At 38.8% G+C, this 25265-nt stretch overlaps 1 protein-coding gene and 1 long non-coding RNA gene across 7 annotated transcripts in view; one reads left to right on the top strand and one right to left on the bottom strand.

Moving 5' to 3' along the window:
• TNRC6B (trinucleotide repeat containing adaptor 6B) overlaps positions 1-25265 on the top strand; it is a 255544-nt gene that overhangs the window by 29156 nt on the left and 201123 nt on the right. For 2 of the 4 annotated variants that reach the window (XM_077914423.1, XM_077914416.1), the window contains exon 1: positions 17580-17663. The exons of the other annotated variants lie outside the window; for them this stretch is intronic. The gene's annotated coding sequence lies outside the window, so the exon portion shown is untranslated. Of the gene's footprint in view, positions 1-17579; positions 17664-25265 lie in introns of those variants that run through there. 4 annotated transcript variants of the gene reach the window in all.
• LOC144323674 (uncharacterized) lies at positions 611-17567 on the bottom strand. Of its 3 annotated transcripts, none has more exons than XR_013389047.1 (5): positions 17435-17567; positions 16728-16821; positions 8410-8528; positions 2224-2315; positions 611-781 (listed from the first exon to the last, which is right to left on the bottom strand). It is a non-coding gene; the product is annotated as an uncharacterized LOC144323674 (long non-coding RNA). The 3 variants fall into 3 exon arrangements; XR_013389049.1 differs by having other exon boundaries at positions 8410-8512; XR_013389048.1 differs by lacking the exon at positions 2224-2315.

Below are 25265 nucleotides of genomic sequence, written 5' to 3'. Positions count from 1 at the left end.
TTCACTGCATTGTTATTAATAGCAGTATAAAATGGGAAGCACCTGGGATGCCTCTGTGGCTCAGCGGTTGAGCATTTGCCTTTTTTTTTTTTTTTAATTTTTTATTTATTTATGATAGTCACACAGAGAGAGAGAGAGGCAGAGACACAGGCAGAGGGAGAAGCAGGCTCCATGCACCGGGAGCCTGATGTGGGATTCGATCCCGGGTTTCCGGGATCGCGCCCTGGGCCAAAGGCAGGTGCCAAACCGCTGCGCCACCCAGGGATCCCGAGCATTTGCCTTTGACTCAGGGCTGATCCCAGAGTGTAGGGATCAAGTCCTACATCAGGCTCCCTGCATGGAGCCTGCTTCTCCCTCTGCCTATGCCTGTGCCTGTGCCTCTCTCTCTCTCTTTCTCTTTCTCTCTCTCTCAAGATTCATCACACACACACACACACACACACACACACACACACAGAGGCAGGTAGGCAGAGGCAGAGGCAGAAGCAGGCAGCCTGCTTCTGCCTCTGCCTATGTCTCTGCCTCTCTGTCTCTCTCTCTCTCTCTCTGACTATCATAAATAAATAAAAATTAAAAAAAATAAAAACAATAATAAGAGAAAAAAGACAAAAGACTAGATTTTTTTATTTTAAGAAAAGTAAAATGTGTATATACATGTATACATGGAAAAAAAAGACCAGTAGATTGTAGATGGTAGGAGTGCTCATTTCTTCATAGTGCATTATCAGAGATTTATTCTTTTTCTTCCTTCCACTTTTTTTCACTTGCAGAAAACAAGTTACTATAAACAGGGAAAAAGTAGTTATTTAAAATGTAATTGAGAGGAGACAGAGATGTGACAACTAAGTGTAATGAGAACAGAAAAAGGACAAAACTTGTAAACAGTGACAAAGAGTAAAGCCTGTAGTTAATGTAGCAATATTAATTTCCTAGTTTCACTGATTATACTATGGTTATATAAAGTGTTAGTATTAGGGAATGCTGGAGGAAGGTGATATGAGAACTCTCTCCACTATCTTTGCAACTCTTCTGTAATTCCGAGATTATATCAAAATAAAAAATACAATTGAATGTTAATAGAATTCTAAACCCCTTAAGGATAGGGACTGGGTCTTATTCATCATGGTACACCTTGGGTTGTATCAGGCATATAGTAGATGCTTATAAAAGATACATGAGCTGAGATGGAATTGTATATTTTCTCAGTTTTGGCCATCTTAGTTATTTTGACTCAGGCTTCAACCTCCTAAGGTGATACTGAACTTCTAGTGTGTAGTCATCCGTTCATATGCTGAATTTTTTTTTAAAGATTTATTTATTTGACAAAGAGTGAGAGAAGCAGACTTCCCACTGACCACAGAGCCCCGTGTGGGACTTAATCTCATAACCCTGAGATTATGACCTGAGCTGAAACCAAGAGTCAGATGCCTAACTGACTGAGCCACCCAGGTGCCCCATTTACTCTGAATTTTTTGAGTGTCATGTCGTGCTCAGCCCCACAAGCACTGAAAGACAGTTTGCTGGCACTTGTAAGGCCATACGGAGTTAAGACATATACAGACGTTTATAACAAAGGGTGACTGTGGTAAGTGTTCCATAAAATATGGAGGTGGAGATTCTATAGCAAGCATATCCGCTTGGAAGATTAAAGGTTGCTTATCAAAGGAATGCTTATTCAGAGAAGTGAAAATTTGAATTTATGGTAGTAAAAGTCGACCACCATGTTTCAAGAAGAAAGGTAAATACCTTTATATTTAAAATGTGGCCTTTAGGGAGCCTGGCTGGCTCAGTTGGAGGAGTGTGCGACTCTTAATCTTGGGGCCTGAGAGTTCAAAAGTCTCATGTTGGGTGTAGAGATTACTTAAACAAATAAACTTTAAAATAAAATGTGGCCTTTAATTGAGATATTTGTAAAGAGGAGACTCTTTCATTGATTTGAGTCATGCAGAGAAAACCAGCTCTTTGCTTTCTACTTATTCCTGAAGGCAAGGACAAGGAGAGGAAAGGGGTAGAAAGGAGGAGAGGAGGAAAGTGAAAGTAGTAGGATAGCTTTTCCCTGGGACTTTCTCCATCTTGATGTGTGTTTTAGAAGCCTAGAGGTGTGGACTACGGGCTTCTAGGTAGAAATCTGTATCATGAAGTTCCAGTGGTTATTATAACTAAAAGTCGGTGGGGTTTTTTTTGTAGTGTTCATATATATTTATAGATGTGTGAAACACTTACTGTATATGGTATATTCATTCAGTCATCCCACAAATATTTATTGAGTGGTTTATGGAGGAAGATGATCTCATTCAATTCCCACTGCAGGCTCTCTGTGGGAGAGGAGTCTAGGTTATCACCATTTTCAGTCTACAGGTGATGAGGTTGCATTTCAGATAAGTTAAGTGGCTCAGTGAGTAGCTTAGCACCACACAGCTAACTACCAAGTGGTAATTTCTCAAACCCCTGTCTTCTGCCTCCGATTTAAGTGCTCTTCCCAGTCTGCCTAGTGGTTAGTTGCTCAGATATTGTACTCAACATACATGTCTTTGAGTGCTAAATGAAATATTAAAGAGTTTTAATTCCTGGCCTGACCCAATCAGGTTAGAGCAAGGAAATAAGTCCTTTCCAACAATTAATTACTATTGAAAATCAGTGGGTTTTATTTGTTTTGTTTTAGTGAAAACTTTTATTAAAAGAAATTCTCCCTTTTAAGCCTTTCCCTTAGCCTTGAAGCTCTGGTATGCTTCAGGTAGTTCTGACTAGCAGAAAGGTATGGGGGAGGCACCTGGGTGGCACAGTTGGTTAAGTACCCAGTCTTGTTTTCGGCTCCAGTGGTCTCGGGGTCATAGGATCAAGCTCCACATCAGGCTCAGTGCTTGGCTTGGAGTCTGCTTGGGATTCTCTCCCTACACCCTGCCCTCCTGGTTGTGCTTGGTCTCTGTCTCTCTCTCTCTCAAATAAATAAATAAATAAATAAATATTTTTTTAAAAAAAGGAAAAAAATATTTTCCAACAAAATGAACTTGGTAACTTTCATATTGGTAAGCCAGTCACATTAGTCTGCCATTTGAACAAAATTCCTTTAAAGTCTCCTATTTTAACTGAAAACATTCTCTTTTTTTTTTAGATTTTATTTATTTATTCATGAGAGACACACAGAGAGAGGCAGAGACACAGGCAGAGGGAGAAGCAGCCTCCTCACAAGGAGCCCAATGCAGGACTTGATCCCAGACCCCGGGATCACGACCTGTGCTGAAGGCAGATGCTCAACCGCTGAGCCACCCAGGCATCCCTAACTGAAAAATTCTTATAGAATTTATATTCTATTTCATTAAATACTATTTTGTTATAAAAATAATTTTATGGTTATATTATTTGTATTTAATCTCCAATCTCCATGAATTTTATTCTCTTACATGATATGAAATAGGGAGTCCAACTTGATTTTTTTTCCCAACTGGATAGCCAGTTTTCCCTGTGACATTTATTAAATCATATGTCCTTTCTTTACTTATCTGAAATGCCACCTTTATTCTCTACCAGATCCCAGTTTTCATATGCATAGATCTGTTTCTGGGTTATATTTTCCTGTATGAGGACCATGCTGTTTAAATAACTGTGGCTTTGAGGCATTTTTTGTTTTCTAATCTTATAATAATCAGCATTGACATTGAAGATCACACCTGTGCCTAACTAACTACCAGCCTCATCTCTTGCTACTGATGCATAATCCACTCCCTCCAAATCTGGCCATATCCAATTCTCATGGTTCCTCAGGTGTTCCTTGCCTCATCAAGTGGCCATGGCTTGTGCAAGTCCCTCTCTTTGCCTGCCCTTTTCTCCAAATGTGATTAATTTGTCCTCAAGATCCAGTATAGGTTCTTCTTCTGTGAAGCCTTCCCAGATTCCCTCATAGGCTGCGAGAAACCTCCTTCCTTTATGTGTTCATAGTGCTTTATGCATAACTTTCTCATAGTATTATCATCTTTTGTCTCGTATCCAAAGCTCCTTAGCACAATGATACTCATTATGCTCAGCTGTAAAAAACAAAACAAAGGAATCCTTGGAAGCATCCTAGGTACACAATGCTCCTTCAAGTGCCTGCATACTTTTTTTTTTTTTTTTTTTTTTTTTTTTTGTGCACGTACTGCTTCCTTGGATAAGATTGCCTAGCAATTTCCTGTTTCAATTTTCAGACTGTTTCAGGTCATCTCTGGAGGAGCCTTCTGGCCCTTTCTCCTCCTCAGAGTTCTCTTCTTCCTCCCATTGCGCTTTGTGCATGCCTCTTTTGGAGCGTTTCTCAGGATGCCATAGAGGGGAGTGCACATCTGGAAACATAGTGCTATTTAGTGGCTTGACTTTACAACTGAATGGCTTAAGTTCTAAACCTGACTTTATCATTTGCCCAGGTCCTATCCTGCTACCAGTTATTTAACTTCTATAAACCTGTTTCCTTCTGTGCAAGATGGAATAATAATAATCCCTTCCTCATGGGGTTGTTGTAGGACTAAATGGGACAATACCTCTGAAATGCTTCACCTTATATCCAGGTCATATGTGGCCCTGAATAAATACTACTTGTTATTATATCTGTCTCTGCTAGACTTTATATGAGACTTTCTCTTATTTATCTCTGAAACCCAACACCTACCCTAGAGCCTGGCAGGGAATAGACTGGTGAATAAATTACCAGCTGTCCTCAAAACTCTCCCCTCCTTGTTTTGCTTTTCTCAGTGGTGCCATCCGTGTCTTCAGTGTCATCTTCAACTTTCCTTCTCATTCAAAACAAAAAAATGAGCTGGGTGTTCATCATGAGCTAGGCACCATGCAAGGCTTTGGATGAAAAAGAGAAAAAGATACCACCTATCCTTTGGAACTTAAAGTATAGTAAGGGAAGTAGTGAAAAAATAAAAATACTAGAATCTGCGGGCTCAGCACTGTTTGCTCTGCTTTGGTTTATGTTTGTACATTTTCAAGATACATTTTTGAATAATTAAATGAATAATTATAAAATGTTATGTACTGTAAAGAAAATGAATAAAGGCTGAATTTTGGGAAGGATAGTTGTAGATGGTCTGGGAAGTTTACATTTCAGCTGAGACTAGAGATAGAGAAGGAGCCAGCCAGGGACGAGGGTATTCCCAAGGGAGGGACTAGCATGTAGCATGCCATAGGAGAACAAGTCTTAGCATAGTCAAGACACTGAAAGGTTAGTACAGCTGTATTTGAGCGAGAGAATTGGAGAGAGACGTTGGAGGGCAGATAAGCGGAGACCATATCACTTATGCTTTTGAAGACCAAGAGAAGGTGTCCAGATTGTATTCCTGTTACAGTGCAGTGCTATTAAAGTAGTGCTCTACTTCCAGGGAGGGAATAGGCTGATTTCATTTTCTGTTTTTTATTTTTTTATTTTTTTTTTAAGCTTCAGATAGTCCATTTATTTAGTGTACTCATGTGCACGTACTCATGTTCACACACTCATGCGTACACCCCCCACACACGTACACACATTCATGGCCTTGGAAAATACTAAGCTTTCTTCTTCCTTCATTTTCCAGCAGAGGGAGAGTTTCTATATCTGTCAGAAACATGATAGGACTATTGTATATATATATACACACATACACACATATGTGTGTGTTTATACATGCATTTTCTGTTTTTTAAAGGTGTATAACAGAAAGATTGGAGGGAGACAAAGATGGGAGCAGAGAGACCAGTTGGGAAGCAGTTAGCAGTAGTTTAAGCAAGTGATGATAATAGCAAGAGAAGTGAAGAAAAATGAACACATTTAAGATATATTTTGGAGACAGGCTTGGGAACTTGCTAGTGGATTAGGCGTAGGTGAGGAGAGAGAGAGAGGAATCCAGATCAATGGCTTGAGACCTGTATCTTGTGTTATTTACTGAGATTTACTAAGGCAAAAATGTGTTGGAAGGAAAGTCAAGAGTTAAAACTTGATTACATTAAGTTTGAGGCGCTTTGAGGCATCCAAGTGGAAATGTCAATTAAGTCATTGAACAAAAGAGAACCAGAGTTCCAAGGACAGTTCCAGGCTACAGATAAAATTTTGGATGTTTTCACAGGATAATAATTAAAACCATGGAAATGGTTGATATTATTTAAGGAGAGTGTAAAGAAAAGGAGGATTGGTATTATGTTCTGAAGTTAACATTCAGAGACTAGGTCAGAGGAGGATGAAAATGAGAAGTAAGAGGAGTGAAAAACATAGAAAAGAAATCAAGAGAGTGAGGTACCGCAGAAGCTCTGCATCTGCAGCCTGTGCCTAGAGCCATATCTGGCCATGGCTAGAGTTCAGTAATCACTGATTGAATGAAATCAAGAGATTATTCCAAAGAAGGAGGGAATGATGAAGAGAATTGAGAGCTGCTGGGAGCCCAGTAGGATGAGAGCATAAACTAGTCATTGGGTTGGCAGAACGAATGCATGTGGCTGGTGATGGAGGCTTCCAGAAGTCATGTTAGAATGGATTGAACAGAGCATGCATAGGAGGTAAGAAAGTGCAGATAGCATTTTTTTTTTTTTAAAACACTTTAACCAAATTTGGCTGTGAAGTGAATAGAGAAATGGAGTAATGTCCAAAGGGGTCTATAGGGGTCAAAGAAGAATTTTTGTTTCTTAAGAGAGGCCACACTAGAGCTTAAATATACACAGATGGGAATGATTCAGGAAAAAGTGTGTAATGGTTGATGGAGAAAAAAGAGAGGATAATTACAAGATTGGAGTTCATAAGTAGGGAAGAAGGGATGGGATTGGCGCATAAGTGGAGGGATTGTTCCTCAAGAGGAGACAGTTGGCTTCTGTTGAAATAAGGGAAAGAAGTGAGATTGGATGCAGATTCAGGTAGATTATACAACTGGTCACAAGAAGACAGATTTCTAGTCTTTTTTTTTTTTTTTTTTTTTTTTTAAAGATTTTATTTATCTATTCATGAGCCACACAGTGAGAGGGGAGGGGTGCAGAGACACAAGCAGAGGGAGAAGCAGGCTCCATGCAGGGAGCCTGATGCGGGACTCAAACCTAGGACTGCAAGATCAGGCCCTGGGCTGAAGGTGGAGCTAAACCGCTGAGCCACCCGGGCTGCCCCTCTAGTCTTGATTTTAGATTTTGTAGTTCTCAATGAAGAATCAAGGACACTAGCTAAAAAAGATGAGAGTCATAGAGAAGGGAAAAATGAGTAAGAGAGAGCCTTCTTGGGGAGGGGAAGAATTAGGAAGCATTTACCAGTGAAATCTTGTGGATTATGAGTTAAAACTGCCTGTTTAGTGACTTCGAATTTATAGTGAAAGTAATCTGCCTACTTGAATGCTTTTTCATCAGTATTTTTGGTTTGTAGAGGATAGTTTCTTGAGCTCTGGCATTACGGAGTTTCAGAGAAAGACACCTTGGAAGAAAGTTGAGGGTTCTAGCAAGGAAGTAATTATAACTTTATGAAATCTAAGAGAAAAAGAAAAGGGGAATCTGGAGAGGGAGGATGGGGTCAAGGGATTGAAGGTCTTGTGGCAATTGAAAAATTGTTTTTCATAGGTCACTCGAATAAGTGACCTAGAAGGATCAAACAGTGGATTGAGTATGGAGGAGATGCAAGAGGGATTGAGTTTGGTGTGACAGTGGGAGTGTGTGGCTGAGGTACAGTGAAGGAAAGTGTCCTTGGAGCTGAGCAGTGTACAGAACAGAGAGGCCAGCAGTTTGGCTAGGTCACCCATTTGGATTTTGAAGTTATGTTGAGTGTGATGACTAATTGTGCTGAAGAGTTTAACACTGAGCCAGATGTGCTAAAATATCAGATAGTGGTAAGTGATGTGCACAGAATTAAAATTGGGTTTTGGGACAGAAAAGGGATAGACGGCTCCTTCTGACGGGGTGGGCAGGGCAGGGCTCTCTAAGGAGGTGTGACACTATGGTTAGATCTGAATGGTAAGATGGTTAGTGGAGGAAATAATCCAGGCCAAGGGAGCAGTTAATACAGACGAACCTCTCACCTTTGTAAAACAGAAAGGAGGCCTGTGAAGTGGAGCTTATTAGACCAATTAAGAAGAAAATGAAATGAGGTTGAAGTGCATTAGGAGCCAGAGGATAAAGGGTTTTAAAAGTCATGGTCAGAAGCTTAAGTGCCATGATGTGGTAGGCGGTCTCCAAGATGGCCCTGATCATCCTCATCTCCAGCTGTTCATGCCTTTGTGCAGTCCTCTCTCCTGTGGAATAAATAGGGTTGACCTGGGTAACCAGTAGGATATTGAGGCAATGATGGCACTTGATTTCTGGTGCTAGGTTGTAGCTTCTGCCTTGCTCTCTTAGGCCACTCACTCTGTGAGAAGGTGGCCTGCTGGACTGTGAGGATATTGAAGTAGGCTGTGGAAGTTTTGTGTGGAAAGGAGCGAAGACCTCCAGCTTAACACTCACCATAGGAGGGAGCCCCTGTGAAAGGAGATCCTTCAGCCCTAGAGAGACCTGTAGATGACTGCAGCCTTTCACGCATACTTCATAAATATTCTGGTGTGTATCTCTAAAAGATAATGATTCTTTAAAAAACAAATATAATACAGTTACCACATCTAAAAACTTAATACACCAAAAAAATCAATATTCAGATTTCCCCTGATTTTATAAAGTTGATTTGTTTGTATCAGGGTTCAAACAAGCACCAGTTTACCATTTGGTTAGTATGTCTCCCAAGTCTCTTTTATCTCTAGGGTCCCCTTTCTTTTTTTCCTTCTTGAGTTATCTTAAAAATAAATTTGGCCATCTGTCTTACAGTTTCTCACCTTCTAGATTTTGCTAATTGCATCTCTGTGGTATGTTTAACGTATTCTTCTATTTTGTATTTTGTGTAAACTGGTAGTTGTATCTAGAGGCTTGATCTAGTTCATGTTCTTTTTATTTGGCAAGAATACTTAATAGGAAGTGTTTACTTCCATCAGTAGGCACGTAATAGCAGTTGTCTCATCTTACTGTGATGTTAACGGGTATTGAAGATCAATGCATAGCTATGTTAATTTATGTTATAAAATGGTAGTATTCTAATTTTGTCATTTGTCTCTATTAATTAGCTAGAGAAACTTTCCCATATCAATTCTATGGTTAATCTGAGGTAGACCTCATTCAGGAAAAGCAAGTTAAATGCTGGATTCTTTCCCTTTACTTACCAGTTTTCATAATAACATGGTTCCTAGCATTAATGGTCCAAAGGAGAACAGTCATATTTAAAAAAAAATATCATTATAAACTTAAGGGTTTTTAAGGTACTTAATAGATGTGAGTCCATTGCAGTGACTTTTTAAATTGATGCTTCACATTGTACTCCTATTCTTGACTAATAGGAGGAGCCTCTTCAAGTTGACCTCTGAAGACTTTTTATACTCTCCTTGCTTTTTGATTTGGCAGGATGTCTAGACTTATCATGTACATTTTCTGTCCCAGTCCTGATTCAGCCATTTCTTTAAGGAGCTCTGGTTTCTTTCAGTGGAAAAGGCTATATGGGAGTTTAGGATGCTTGGTCATGTACAGCAGTCTTTTTAGTAGTTGCTTATCAAAATCTATAGAGTTAGAAAAAGTGTTCTAATGGATAGAAATTTTATCCTTTTTCTTGATGTATGAAAATAACCACAGAGTGGTTTTGTTCATTTGTTTATAAGAAAATTGGAAAGTGAAGGCTTGAGTAGAAAAATAAATGAAGTTTTAACTTCCCTTTTAAATTATGTATCCTCTGTCTGCCATACTTTGTTCACTATGTGCACTGAAGAGAATTACTAATAAGCTTTTCCTATTCATGGCTACATAAACCAGGTAGTGTTTAAAGATTATTATTATAGCATTTGGTTGTTATATTTCTTAAGTCTCTTTTATCTCTAGATTCCACCTCTCTGTGGGCCTTCTTCATAGCATTTTTAGGAGACTGTGGTATTGTATTTTGGAAATTTTTGCTTTGTCATAATACCCTCAGCTTATGCTGCATCACAAGTGAAAAATCTTAGTTTTTGAGACAGGAATAAGGAAGCCTGGTTTCTGGATATTTTGATTACTGAAACTCACTTTATTACATATAGAGGGGAATAGATAATACAAGTTGAATGTATATTTAAAGTATAAATCAAGTTAGAGGGGAATGGAATAATGGAATAATTATAATATGACTCTGGAATGTAGATTTTTCCCCCCAGTGTTTAACAGCTTGATCCTTCCCTCTTTCCAGTATTCAGGATCTAGGTCAGCAGTTGTTTTTTTTTTTTTTAAGATTTTATTTATTTATTCATAGAGACACAGCTAGAGAGAGAGAGGCAGAGACACAGGCAGAGGGAGAAGCAGGCTCCATGCAGGGAGCCCAACGTGGGACTCCATCCCGGGTCTCTAGGATCACGCCCTGAGCTGAAAGTGGTGCTAAACCGCTGAGCCACCCGGGCTGCCCATAGTTCAACAGTTTTATATATGATGCATTATGCTTTTCATTCACTCAACAAATATATATATGTATTTTAAAGATTTATTTATTTATTCATAGAAAGCGAAGAGAGAGGCAGAGACACAGGCAGAGGGAGAAGCAGGCTCCATGCAGGGAGCCCGATGTGGGACTCGATCCTGGGTCTCCAGGATCACACCCCGGGCTGCAGGTGGCGTTAAACTGCTGCACCACCGGGGCTGCCCAACAAATATATTTTTTTAAGATTTTATTTATTTATTCATGAGAGACAGAGAGAGAGACAGAGAGACAAGCAGGCTCCATGCAGGGAGCCCAACGTGGACTCGATCCCAGGTCTCCAGGATCATGCCCTGGGCCAAAGGCGGTGCTAAACTGCTGAGCCACGTGGGCTGCCCTTCAACAAATATTTTTTGAGCACTTGCTTTATACTATATATGGCACTAGGAACTGGGAGTAAAGAAATAAGCAAAACATATGCTCATCTTCACAGAACTCTACTGGGAAAAAGACAATCAAACAATTACATTACTGCATATGTAAGGCCAAACACTGATACATACATTTTAGGAAAAATACAGGGTACTGAAAGAGTAAGTGATCAGGGTATTTGACTTAGTCTGGAAGGTGAGGGAAGGCCTCTCTGAGAAAGTAACATTTAAGCAAAGATGGGAAGGAAAAGTAGGAATTGACCAGATGATCGTTTGATCATTTGGAGCAAGACCCTTTGGCAAAGGGACTACTAATGTGTGTGAAGGTGCTGAGGGAGGAAAAGAGCTTGAAGCCTTGGAGGAACTGAGGAAAGCTGATTTACTGGAGACAGAAGAAGGCAAAGGGATAGGAGAAAGCCTACAGATGCTGGCAGGGCTGCGTCTGCAGGGCACTATTGGCCACAATCTCCCTTAGAGATTCAGAGGTACGACCACTTAACTGTTAGTGTCCCAGACTCCAAGGACCAGATTTCCACATGTCACTTTCCAGGACCCCTTGGTCCTTCTCCTGGGGAAAGCTTAGCCTGCTGGGAACTTTGACTACAGCTTCTCTCCCCCTACTTCCTGAAGGTTCTTTCTTAATAAAGGAATATATGATACCTGCTTATTTGGTACCTAAGAGGAAAGAGATTTTTTATTATAAACAATTATTTTTGGCTAATCTTCAGAAGCCATTACTCCAAGAATGTACTCTATATAATTTTCCTTTTAAAAGATTTTCTTATCTGATCCTCATATAGCAACTATATAAGGTAGATATCTGTTGCTTTCTTCACAATATAGAAAAGGATGTGAAGCTCTAAAAAATTAGATAATTCCCCTTGGTCCACTAATAAATAGTAAGACAGTAACTGGACACTGCGTCTACTAACTACAAACCAGTGGTCTTCCTGCTCCATTCCTCCATTCACTCTACGAGGATTTCTAGCACATTTTGATGTCAATATTTGCAGTCTATGTTTTTTTTAATGGAAGAATAAATCATAAAAGCTTAAAAAAAGATTATGAGAGATGAAGGAAGGGAAATAGGGTAGAGGAGACAGAGTTAGGAACTAGACTGCTTTGACTATAGCTTATTTGTAGATTTGACTTGATGCAATGATTTAAATGATTATAAGGCAAAGTTAACTTAAAAAAAAAAAAGGAGTCCTTAAAAATTGAAAATAATAAGAAGCAAAGAACCTAAAATTTAAAACTCAGTCATTTGAGTTTTATATCCTTAGTGGTAACTACTGTAAGGACTTAAAGAATTTCAAAAAACGATTATGACCACAAAACCTATATATTATTTGTGATGGTGTCAGTATTATTATTCTTTGAGACTGTTGTATGTGTATTGTCAGATAATACATATGAATAATTATGTGACATTTTATCATTTCCTGTGTTGTTGAGACCCAGAATCTCTCTCTCTCTCTTTTTTTTTTTCTAAAGATTTTATTTATAAAATCTTTAAAAAAAAAAAAAAAAAGGGCAGCCCCGGTGGCACAGCGATTTAGCGCCGCCTGCAGCCCAGGGTGTGATCCTGGAGACCCGGGATCGAGTCCCACATCAGGCTCCCTGCATGGTGCCTGCTTCTCCCTCTGCCTGTGTCTCTGCCTCTCTCTCTCTAGCTGTGTCTCTCATGAATAAATAAATAAAATCTTTTTAAAAAAATAAAGATTTTATTTATTTATTCATGAGAGACACGGAGAGGCAGAGACACAGGCAGAGGAAGGAGAGTAGGCTCCATGCAAAGGAGCCTGATGTGGGACGCAGTCCCAGGAACCTGGGATCACACCCTGGGCCAAAGGCAGACGCCCAACAGCTGAGCCACCCAGGCGTTCTGAGACCCAGAATCTCAACATGGGTGAAAGGAGTTACAGATGTAAAATAAAAGAGGTTAATGCTGTTAACTTGATTTTTTTAATAGAGTATTTTTTTAGAACAGTTTTTAGGTTCACAGTAAAATTAAGCAGAAAGTACAGTGTTCTTACATACCTCCTTCCCTCCCCAGCTGCCCTAGTGGTTAGCATCCTGCACCAGAGTGGATCATTTGCTCTAACTGATGATACTACAATGACATCTCATTATCATACAAAGTCCATGGTTTACATTAGGGTTCACTCTTGGTGGTGTACAATCTGTATGTTTTGACAAATGTGTAATGATGTATACTCACTATTACAGTATAGAGAATAGTTTCATTGTCCTAAAAATCCTCTGTGTTCCCCCTATTCATCCTTCCCTCTTCAAGAGCCCCTGATAACCTCTAATCTTTTTACTACCTTCTAGTTTTGCCTTTCCAGATGTCATATAATTGGAATCATATAGTATGTAGCCTTTTTACCTGGTAATATAGTTTTAAGTTTCTTTCATGTCTTTTCATAGCTTGATAGCTTATTTCTTTTTTGCACTGAATAATATTCCAGTGTCTGGCCATAGCACAATTCATTTATCCATTTACCTACTGAGGGATGTCTTGGTTACTTCCAAGTATAAACAGTTATGAATAAAGCTGCTGTAGGTATCAGTGTACAGGCTTTTGTGTGGATGTACAGTTCCTTTGGGTAAATATCAAGGAATGTAATTGCTGGATTGTAAGACTGTTTAGTTTTGTAAGAAATCATAAGCCATCTTCCTAGGTGGCTATACAATATTATATTCTTTTCAGCCATGAATGAGTATTCCTGTTGTTCCGCCATCCTCTCCAGCATTTGGTATTGTCAGTGTTTCAGTTTTTGGCTGTTCTAATAGGTGGCTAGTGGTATCTTATATTTAATTTTTAAAAAAGATTTTATCTATTTATTCATGAGAGACACACACACACACAGAGAGAGAGAAAGAGAGAGAGAGAGAGGCAGAGACACAGGCAGAGGGAGAAGCAAGCTCCACACAGGGAGCCTGATGTGGGACTCAATCCTGGGACTCCAGGATCACACCTTGGGCTGAAGGCAGGAGCTAAACCACTCAGCCACCTAGGCGTCCCTTATAGTTCAATTTGTGATTCCCTAATGACATGCAAGGTCAAGCATCTTTTCATATACTTATTTGCCATCTGTATGTCTTCTTTGGTGAGGTGTCTCATCCAGCTCTCTCTCTCTCTCTCTCTCTCTCTTTTTTTTTTTTTTTTTTTTGAGAGAGAATGAGAACATGAGCAAGAGGAGGGTCAGAGGGAGAGGGAGAAGCAGACTCTTCAATGAGTAGGGATCCCAACACAGGGCTTGATCCCAGGACCCTGAAATCATGACCCAAGTCAAAGACAGATGCCTAACCAATTGAGGAACCCAGGTACCCCCCCCCTTTTTAAAGAATTTATTTATTGTTGGAAAGAGAGAGAGAGAGCAGAGGCAGAGGGAGAGGGAATCCCAAGCAGACTCCATGCCTGAGGAGTCCAATGCAGGGCTTGATCTCATGACCCCGAGATCATGACCTGAGCTGAAATTAAGAGTCAGATGCTCGACGAGACTGATCCACCCAGATGCCCCCTTTTGTTCATTTTTTTAACTGAGTTGTTCATTTTCTGATTGTTGAGTTTTAACAGTTTTTCATATATTTTGGATAATAGTCTTATCAGATAAATTTTTTATATTTATATATAAATATATAATTTGTATGTATATTTTTTCTTATTCTGTGGCTTGTCTTCTCATTCTGTTGATTAACTGCATTTTGAATTGGAAGTTTTAGTATGAACTCTGGATAGATTTTATCTTTAAAAATACTGCCTAACACATTGCACTGAAAAGGCCTAGAAATAATGATCAACCGAATAGGTAATATGTAACCCTAATGCCTCAATTATGATTTTGAAATGCCAATTCTCACTAAAAGGAAGCAGGATTCCTTGGATACTTGTTCCTGGCCTGCAGCAGGAATTGTACAAGATAAATGTAGAGATTCCTGTTATACCATATAGCAAGGAAGTCATCAAAGACTATGACAACGGTCACATCAAAAGGACACAAGAGCACACACACACAAATTGACTCCCTTTGGTCAATGATGAGACATTTAGACTTACCAATAAAAACATTAATTGAAACATTTTTTTAGTTCATAAAGATACTTTAAAGAACCTCTTGTTTAAAAAAACGAAAGCTTATTAGTTTCCATTAGCTAGTGCTGCATAAAACGTATGCCTTCCTTTTCCAATACAAATTGATCTAGTTTCTAGATCTAAGTACTAATTTATAAGAATTACAGAGGACAGAACAACATATTTTACTTTCATTTCTTCGAAATGAATATGAACTACAACTGAACTGCCCTTGAGAGGGATTAAAATTTCCCGGTGGTGGTTATTTAAACAAGAAGTATTCTTTAATGTTGAATTGGTCGGCACTAGCTGTGGAAAGGCCAGATGTTGAGTGTAGAATGTATCTGATAAAGGAGGCTTAACATGTGGCTAGAATAGTAGCATTCTTCTGCAGGTGTTTTTTTTGAAATGTTTTCAATTTCCTTTTCCACTCGGGTTATGATTGCCACTTCCATGTAGTTGAGAGGAGATTATTGTTAATTTCATGTGATCTTGGAGTTCATCTGTTCTAGTTGATCTTAGTGCTGACAACACTGCAATGTGTGTCAGTGCAGTATAAGCATTAACACTCTTTCCAAACATTTTGATTTGGTTGGATAATCTCAAATCACTGTTGAGCTGCTAGCTAGATTGCTATCATTTAATGATATCATGCACCGTAGAATTATTTATAATTATCACAAAGAAGAAGAAGACTATACTTAGTTATTAGGATAAAATTGTTGTTCTTTAGATTACTACAATAGCCTCATAATTCTTCCTTCTATATATAGCTACTTTTATCAATTAGGGATGAATTAGACTACATGTAATGGAAAACCTGGTTGCTTTAACCAAATAGAGATTTATTTTCTCTTACATGGTATAAAATTGAGAAGTAATTAGTCCAAGGCTGTTGCAGTCATTCCACAGTGATGTTAATGTCTCAGATTCCTTCTATCCATTCTTAGATGTGTCTCTTCTGATAGTGGTGAGTGCACTTCTCTGCTTGCCTACCCCCCAGCCCCTACAAGACGGGGGGAAGGGTGAAGTACAAAATCTGTACCTCATCTAGTGAAAGATATTTCATTGACCGGAGCTGTGACACATGGCCACCTCTATTCATAAGAAAGTTTGGGAAATCTGAGTACAGGCTTACCCCAACCAAATCTGGATTGCATTAGGAAATGTAGGCAACTACCAGCTTTTTCCATGTGCCCCTTTATTGTGTAATGTATATTTTCTTAAAGCATATGCTTCATTAATTTAGCAAACATTTACTGAGTACCTGCTCTGTGTCAAGTACTATGAATACATATATGAGTAAAGTACCCCCATTCTACCCATAGTTGGTAGGTGAAATAGACATCAAAACAAACACTGTACCTATGTATGCATTGTAACCTATAACCTTCATGTTCAAGGGAAATGTCATTGACAGTTATAGTGGTTTATCCATATCCTTATCAGCTCACTGACCTAGTGACTTTAGCCTAGGCCTTCCATGTACTCTAGCTCCTCTGCACGCCTCTCATCCCTTACCCAAATATTTGTATTTTATCAAGCTGATTGTCTTATAAACACAAATACAACTATCATATTGATTTTAAAAAGTATTGTCTGTTGTATTGAACACATTGGCATCCATAATAAGTAGTCAGCCACTAAGTGCCCCCCGATTCTGGCTCAAAATTTTATAAGACTTCAGATTCCAGATCTTTAGACACAGGGTACTACTGAAATGGTCAATTATTTCTCAGGAGGTCTGCAAGGACAATTGTCAGCCATAAGTAGTGAGTTAGAATAAAGCTGATATTACCCAGTGAAGTCTAAGAAACCCTTGCTGTTATAGATAAGCAGAGAAGAGGTTCTGTTAATCACAGTGTTACATTTTTGGGAAGCCTCCAGATTTCCTGCAAAGACATGATGTTTCTGTTAACGAACTCTGAGTCAAACTTGTGCTGGCATATAGGTGGTGTGACATCACTGTACCTCAACAACAGAGTAAGTTGGGCTTGCAGGATGAACAGTGGGACTGGATTAGGGTGTTGTCTGAGTACTTGGTGGTCCCTCCGCACTGCACCCCAACCCAAACTGACTCTACCTCTTGTGTCTTCTAAGAAATCGTTTCAATATTTTGCTCCAGAACAATTTTAAATATCGTATCCATGTGTTACATAGGATGGGAAACATATGCCAACAAACGGCTATGAAAACCAAACATTATTTCTTAATATTTATTAGCCAAAAAACATGTTACATTTTGGTTTTCAGTGGTGGGATTGTATTGGCCAGCCCATACATTGGCATGTGAACTTATTTTCTTACAAAAGCAATTGAAGGAATCTATTAATTTATTTGAGCAGCTCTGTCAACATTGTTCTGAAAAGAACAAAGTAGAATGCCATTCCAGTGTGCCTATCACAATAAAAGCTTTGATAATGGCAGTAAAGGTTATTAACAGTGGCACTGGACTTCCACAGGGATACAGTGAAGGAGGGAGAACAGACACCCTGCCTAACTTACCCTATTCAGTAGAGGAGTTTACGCTGGTGATGCATAGGGGTGACATAGCCATCCTGACATCTGACTGAGGAGTCTGGACTATATTCTCTGTGGGCGGGAGGCTTTAGAACTTTCGGACAAAGGAATGACATCACATTTACTTTTTATTATAAGAGCAATTCATGTTCCTTAAGGGAACTTGAAGTTTATGAAGAAGAAAATGGACAATTCCCCCATCTCACTCCTCAAGGTACCTGTGGTTTGTTGTATGTCTTGCCAGACTTTTCCCCATATGCTTTCATACTGGCTTATAATATATATACTATACTATATACATTATACATTATAAATGTGTGTATGTATATATATACACATATATATATAATCTATGTAGTATATAATATGTATGTGTTATATGTATACAGTTGGCCCTTGAACAACACAAGGTTCGGGGGACCAGTCCCCCATGCAGTCAAATACCCATGTATAACTTTTGACCTCCCCAAATATATAAATTTTGTTATGTATATGTTACCTATTATAATTATATATATTTACCAATAAGGGATTAAACTACACATGTTTTATGATGGCTCTTTTTTTTAATGTAGTAAGATGTTGTGAACATCTTCTGTGTTACACTGCCTCCTTCTTGGTAATGGCTGCAGCATATTTTGTTATTTCTGTTACCAATCTCCAAAGCGGTTGACTTTAAGACATTAAGGTTGCTCAGGATTAAGGTCGGGATTGCAAATAGTCCAAAAGAAGCAATGAACATCTGTATACAAATATATTTGTACACTTGTATTTTTGGTAAAATTCATTCTTAGAAGTGGAATTGCTGTATGAAAGAAATGCGTATTTTAAATTTTGGTAGATGTCATTTTATGCTGTGGAAAGGCAGTTTATATCCTCCCAGCAATATGTGACAGCACTGCTGTCCCCACACCTGGCCTTGGTCTTCTTAATCTTTGCCAATTTGCTAAATAAAAAAAAATCTTTTTTTTTAAGTATTATTTTTTTTACATCCTTTGTGTTTTTTCTTTTTGTGAATTGTGTATTTTTTTCCTTTGGGCAATTATCTAATTAGATTTGTTCTTTTTTTTCTTTAATTTTTACTAATTTAAGCAATCTTTATACCCATCATGGGGCTTGAACTCATGACCGACCCCAAGATCAAGGTTGCACATCCCACTTCCTGAGCCAGCCAGGTGCCCTGGGTTCATTTTTTTCCTTAAGAATATGAGAGAATTTTTTTTAAAGATCTTATTTATTTATTCATGAGAGACACAGAGAGAGGCAGACACAGGCAGAGGGAGAAGCAGGCTCCATGCAGGGAGCCTGATGTGGGACTCCATCCCAGGCCTCCAGGATCACACCCTGGGCTGAAGGCGGTGCTAAACTGCTGAGCCACCAGGGCTGCCCTGTGAGAGAATTCTTTACCTGTTGTGCACTACAAATGTTTAATTAGTATGTCTTTTTATTTTATGATCTTTTTTTAGCCATAGAAAGGTTTTCAGATTTTTATGTAATATAATTTATTAGAAATTTCTTTTAAGTCTTCTGGGTGAAATTATCATGCTTTTAGGAAGACTTATTGAAGATGATAAAAATATTTTTATGATGATTTAATCCACTATTTTCATGTTCCTTTGTTTGTTTTAATTAAAGTGTTTGATTTACCTGGAATTTTATTTTGGTGCATGGAGTAAGATGTACAAAGTGAGGAATATGGCTTTCCATTCTCCATTCCCACAACAACTAGCCAGTTCCTCCAAACCCATTTATTGAATAATAATTCATCTTTTCTCTTTTTTTTCTAAAGATGTTATTTTATTTGAGAGAGAAAAACAGTGCAAGGGGGGGGGCGTGTGTGTGTGTGTGTGTGTGTGTGTGTTCAACAGGGGTGGGGGAGAGAGAGGGGCAGCGGGAGAGAGAAGCAGGGTCCCCACTGAGCAGGAAGCCTGCCACTGCCCAGTCCCAGGATCCCAGGTCCCAGGACCCCGGGATCGTGACCTGACTCAAAGGCAGACACATAACTGTCTGAGCCATCCCAGCGCCCCTCATCTTTTCATCACCAATTTCAAGGGCTCCTTTTTAATCATAATTTCCCATATGTGGTGCATTTCCTCTTTTCTTGACTGCCTAGAGCCCCAACTGTGGAATCAACCAGATTAATATATTAGATGAGGACTGATAGAAGGGAGATTGAATGTAAGCAGTATAGAAGGTTGTGATAGCATAAATGAATAGTACTTGAAAGAGCAGTTTAGGGATCCCTGGGTGGCTCAGTGGTTTGGCACCTGCCTTTGGGCTGGGGCATGATCCTGGGTGGAGTCCCGGGATCGGGTCCCGCGTAGGGCTCTGGGTGGAGCCTGCTTCTCCCTCTGCCTGTGTCTCTGCCTCTCTCTGTGTGTCTCTCATGAATAAATAAATAAAATCTTTAAAAAAAAAAAAAAGAGAAAGCAAGCAAGCAAGCAGTTTGGAGAACAGTTCTTTTGGGGGTAGGTTGGGTTGGAGATTGGAGGGACATTGCTATAGAAGTTCTTAGCAGGTTCAGAAATTCTCTCATTCCTTCCTCTTCTGCTCTTTCTATACCACTAACAATCAAACTTTAGCCTACATCAGAATCACCTGGACAGCTCATTAAAGCAGGTTGCTGGTTCTGCCCGCAGAGTTTCTGATTTGATCCATTTAGATAAAGCCTGAGAATGTATAGTTGCATTTAGTTCCCAGGTAATGCCAATGCTGCTGGTCCGGGACCACACTTTGAACACCACTGCTCGACACCAAGTCCCCTTCATTTCCATCTTAGGTATCCTAATGATTTCTAGTTTGACAGCTTTTCCTAGTTTTCTTGTCTTTTACTGCCTCCCAATACCAATCAGAATTGTAGTGGTGAGAGTAGAAGTAGAGAATAAACCTGAAAGACGTTCCAAAAGAAAGGTTTAATGGTCTTTGGAGACTGAGTGGATGTGAGGGACAAAGGAGCAGGAAGCAAAATAGGCACTTTCTAAACACTGCAACCAGATTTACTCTTTCAGAAACACTTCTTTCATCTTATTTCCCTGTTCAAGAATCTGCAGTGAGATAAATCTAAAATGAGATTTATCTGAATAAAACTGACAGTTGACACCCCAACTAGTGTGGTTTCTTCTACGTTGTCTAAGTCAAATCTCATTATGACAAATGACGTTGCAAGTAGATCTCTGCATTACCAAATACTTTCAAGCCCGAGCCAGTGACCTACTTTAAGCAATATCCAATTTAACAATTCCAGTTCAGCAAAATAATTTGGATAGGATTTTAGGACTTCTTGTAGAATTTAATCTGAAGTACATTTGTATAAAGAACTGCCAATTTCTGAGGGTTAATTTAAACTCTGTTTAGAAATCCTGTTTATCACGTGTAACATTTTTAAAAATCTCATTATACACTATGCTTTCTGTATTTACCTTTTTCTTATGATTGCCATTTGACTATAAGGGGTGAGAGGCATTGTGCCAAATATTCCTGTTTGCAATTATAAATGCAGATGAGGCCAGAATGTGTGTTTGTACAGGTGGGATGAAATAAACAAACGACAGTGAAAGCCTGTTTATCAAGATCATTGTTTTGTAGCTGCTGAATTAGAAAATAAGTAAGGAGGTGGCACTTTGGGTTTTTTAAGATATTCAGTATGTGACATTTAAATTTTTTTTTTTTTTTAAAGCTAACTTTTCTTGTTATGCTGTATGCTTGTGTTCTTTGGTCCGATGTGGGGGTGAGATTTTAAAGATATGAAAATTATATCTAGCTGTAAAAGAGTGCTGAACATTTGTTTTTAAAAAACACCTTTACTGGGGCACCTGGGTGGCTCAGTGTTTGAGCATCTGCCTTTGGCTCAAGGTGTGATCCCAGGGTCTTAGGATCAAGTCCCGCATCTGGCTCCCTGCATGGAGCCTGCTTCTCCCTGTGCCTGTGTCTCTGCCTCTCTCTGTGTGTCTCTCATGAATAAGTAAATAAGTAATCTTTAAAAAAAACAAAAACAAAAAAAACCCAACACCTTTCTTGAGGTATACTATAAAATTCATCTATTTTAGGTGAAAACATTTTTAGTAAATTTACCCCATTGTGTAATTATAACCACAACGTCATTTTAGGACATTTCCATCAGCCCAGAGAGACCCTTCATCCCCATTTGTTGTCCATTGTTCCCACTCCCAGCCTCTGGCAACCACACATTTACTCTCTGTCTCTAGATTTGACTTTTCTGGACGTTTCATGTGAGTGGAATCATACAACATGAGATCTGTTGTGAATGGCTTCTCTCACTGGGCCTCATGTTTTCGAGGTTCACCGCACCGTAGTTGGTATCAGTAGCCTGTACCTTTTTGCTGCTGAGTAGTTTTCCACTGGGTGGATGTACCACAGTGTTGATCCATTTGCCAACTGATGGATATTTTTGTTGTTTCCACCTTTTGGCTATTATGAATAATGCTGCTCTGAACATTCACATAGGCAAATGTTTGTTTCGATATTACCTAAATCATTAATAACCAATTGAGAAAATTGGGGGAAATTTTATTATAGAATATATTAATTATTACTGCAATATATGCAGGTTATTATTAAAAATAAATATTTAATATTTATTTTAAAAATACAGATCTTAGGCTGTTTGAGATTGCATTTTTACATCACATTAATTCCTTATTACTCCCTAAAGCCCTTTCCAGACTTGCAACTCAACAACAATCCTGTTGTTTTATTAAGGCAATTAAACTTCATATAATAGAGCACCACACTTAAAATATATATATTTTCATAGCTATCATTTGCTACTCACAGGAGGTAGGTAGGGCAAGTATCATTATATGCCCCTCATGTATTGCTACCGGGAGTGTACACCCATATTTTGAGGTGATTGCTGTAGGAATCTGTCAAGACTGCTTCCAGTTTGTGGCATCATACACAAGGGTAGGGTACCTTTCAGCATGAAAGAACTACTTTTTATGTGTGGTATAAATACCAGATTGAGGGCAGCCGGGGTGGCTCAGTGGTTTGGCGCCACCTTCAGCCCAGGGCATGATCCTGGAGACCTGGGATCGAGTCCCATATTGGGCTCCCTGCATGGAGCCTGCTTCTCCCTCTGCCTGTATCTCTGCCTCTCTCTCTGTGTCTCTCATGAATGAATGAATAAAATCTTAAAAAAAAAAAAAAAAAGCTACCAGATTGAAGTCTTGGTGGTTTAGTCATTCCACAGATATTCACTGAGCATCTACTACATTGCAAGGCGCTATGCTAGATGTTAGGGATTGAGGAGTAAAAGATTTAGTCCATGCTCTTAAGGAATTAACTGTCCATAGGGGGCCATCTACAATAAAATAAACTAATATTGAGCCATGGGAGCTGAAAGGAAGAGTATATAATGTGGAGGGGCTTCAGGGTATAGGGAGGAGAATACCAGAAATATTGATGATAATCGTAGTAGCTAATACCTCATTAACGTTAAGTAATAATATCTAGTACTTAGTGCTTACTCTGTACCAGGCATGTTCCAAGCATTTGCAAATATTTACTCATTTAATCCTCAAGCTACGCAGTGAGACAGATAATATTTTTATTCTATTTTACAGATTGGAAACCATAAAACTGAAGTTTGGTAACTTGACCAAGGTCACAGAACTTATAAATGGCAGATCTAGAATTTGAACCAGGCAGTAGAATCTGTGTCTCTTAAAAATGTTTCTCACGAGAGATGATACCCAGGCTGTGTCTTGATTGACAGTTTGTACTTAGTCTGGCAGAGGGGTGATTGGGGTGTGTCTACATGATTTTCCAGAAAGAGAAATATCATGAGTAAATGTAAAGGATGCACCTGGTTGAGAGTGAGTGCGGCAGACTGCCTGTAAACAAAAGGTGGGTGGCAAGAGATGAGGCTAGGAAGACAAGGCTTTGGTAATGAAGGGCTGGGGTGCCTTCCAAGGAACTTGGGTCTATAAGAGAATTTTTAAGGGTATACAAAAGATACCACTTTTCTCTTTGTATTAGTTCTGTTTGCATTCATTCTTGTTTATTGTAAAATATATCACACAGCCAGAAAAGTGCCTAGAATACAAATGTAAAACTTAATGAATTATTCATTTTTAAATAATAATTTATTCTGAGGTCAAGAAGTAAGACATTACAGGGATGCAGCAGCTCCATCAGTGACTTTTGCCAATCACAGTCCTTATTTCCCACCTAAGGTAACCGCTCTTCTGATTTCTTTCCTTTCTTTTTTCCTTTTACCATCTGTGTACCTCTAAATATTATAGTTTTAACTGATTTTGAACAGAGTCACATGCCACATATCCTTTTGTATCTGGTCATTATGTTTGCAAGATTCATCCATGTTATTGTGTGTGGCTGTTGTTCTTCATTTTCATTGCTGTATGGTATTCCGTTGCATGAATATGCTAGAAGATACTTATCCATCCTACTACTGAGGTTATTTGGATTGTTCCCAGTGGAGGGCTATTATGGATAGTGCTAGTCTGAAGATTTTTGTATTTTTTGGGTACACATGCAAATGAATTCCACTGGGTATATACCTGGGAATAGAGTTACTGGATCATAGAGAAGAATAGTGATGAATTGTATTCCAAAGTAGATATAACAATTTATATTCACACAATCAGTGTATGGGAGTTCCTGTTGTTCCATATCCTTGGCAACACTTGTTATTATGAGACTTTGTAATTTTTAGCCAGTCATAGGGTGCCTGGCTTGCTCTGTTGGTGGACCATGTGACTCTTTTTTTTTTTTTTTTTAAGATTTTATTTTATTTATTCATAGAGAGAGAGAGAGGCAGAGACACAGGCATAGGGAGAAGCAGGCACCACACAGAGAGCCCGATGTGGGACTCGATCCTAGGTCTCCAGGATCACGCCCTGGGCTGCAGGCGTCGCTAAACCGCTGCGCCACCAGGGCTGCCCCACCATGTGACTCTTGATCTCGGGGTTGTGAGTTTTGAGCCCCACCTTGGGTATAGAGATTACTTAAAAATAAAATCTTTAAAAATAATAACAAATAAATAAGTAAATGTTTAGCCATTCTGGTACATAATGACACATCATCATGATTTTCCTTTGTATTTTTTATTATGGTACTATTTTGTATTTCTCTTCCTATCGAGGCTAGATACCTGTTCGTATGTTTTGTTGGGCATTTAGATAATGTAGTTTTTTGTTTTTATTTGTTTGGTGACATTCCTTATCTAGTCTTCTACCCATTTTCTTTTTCTTTTTTTTTTTTTAAGATTTTATTTATTTATTCATGAGAGACAGAGAGAGACAGAGACACAGGCAGAGGGAGAAGCAGGCTCCATGCAGAGAGCCTGACGTGGGACTCGATCCAGGGTCTCCAGGATCATGCCCTGGGCTGCAGGCGGCGCTAAACCCCTGCGCCACCAGGGCTGCCCTATCTGTTTTTTTAATAATAGATGCTTTTCTTGTGTGATGTTTCAGAAATCCTTCCACACCCTTAGGTCATGAAAACATTATCCTGTATAACTTCTAACAGCTTTATTATTTATTTTTTGTATTGAGTTATAGAGTTGTCCTGGAATTGATTTTTGTGACAACTCTTAATTAACTTCTTAATGCCCCTGCCTCCAAGATATTTTTTTATGTTTTGTTCAGATTTTCTGGCTTTCCTCAGCAGGATGGTTAGTCTGAATTACCTCGTTTGCCATTCTCAGAAGCAGAAATCTTTTAAAGTTTTAGTTTCACTTTGACTTAAAAATGATCTATTCTGGTCTGTACGGGGCCTTAAGAAATATGTTTGCTAAAAAAAAGTAATAATAAAAAAGACTGAAAAACTACATTGA

This window comes from Canis aureus, chromosome 11, assembly GCF_053574225.1.
Source record: "Canis aureus isolate CA01 chromosome 11, VMU_Caureus_v.1.0, whole genome shotgun sequence".
In the NCBI taxonomy this organism is placed as follows: Eukaryota; Metazoa; Chordata; class Mammalia; order Carnivora; family Canidae; genus Canis; species Canis aureus.
The sequence above is the reverse complement of the archived record's forward strand: the minus strand, read 5'-3'. Positions and strand labels throughout refer to the sequence as shown.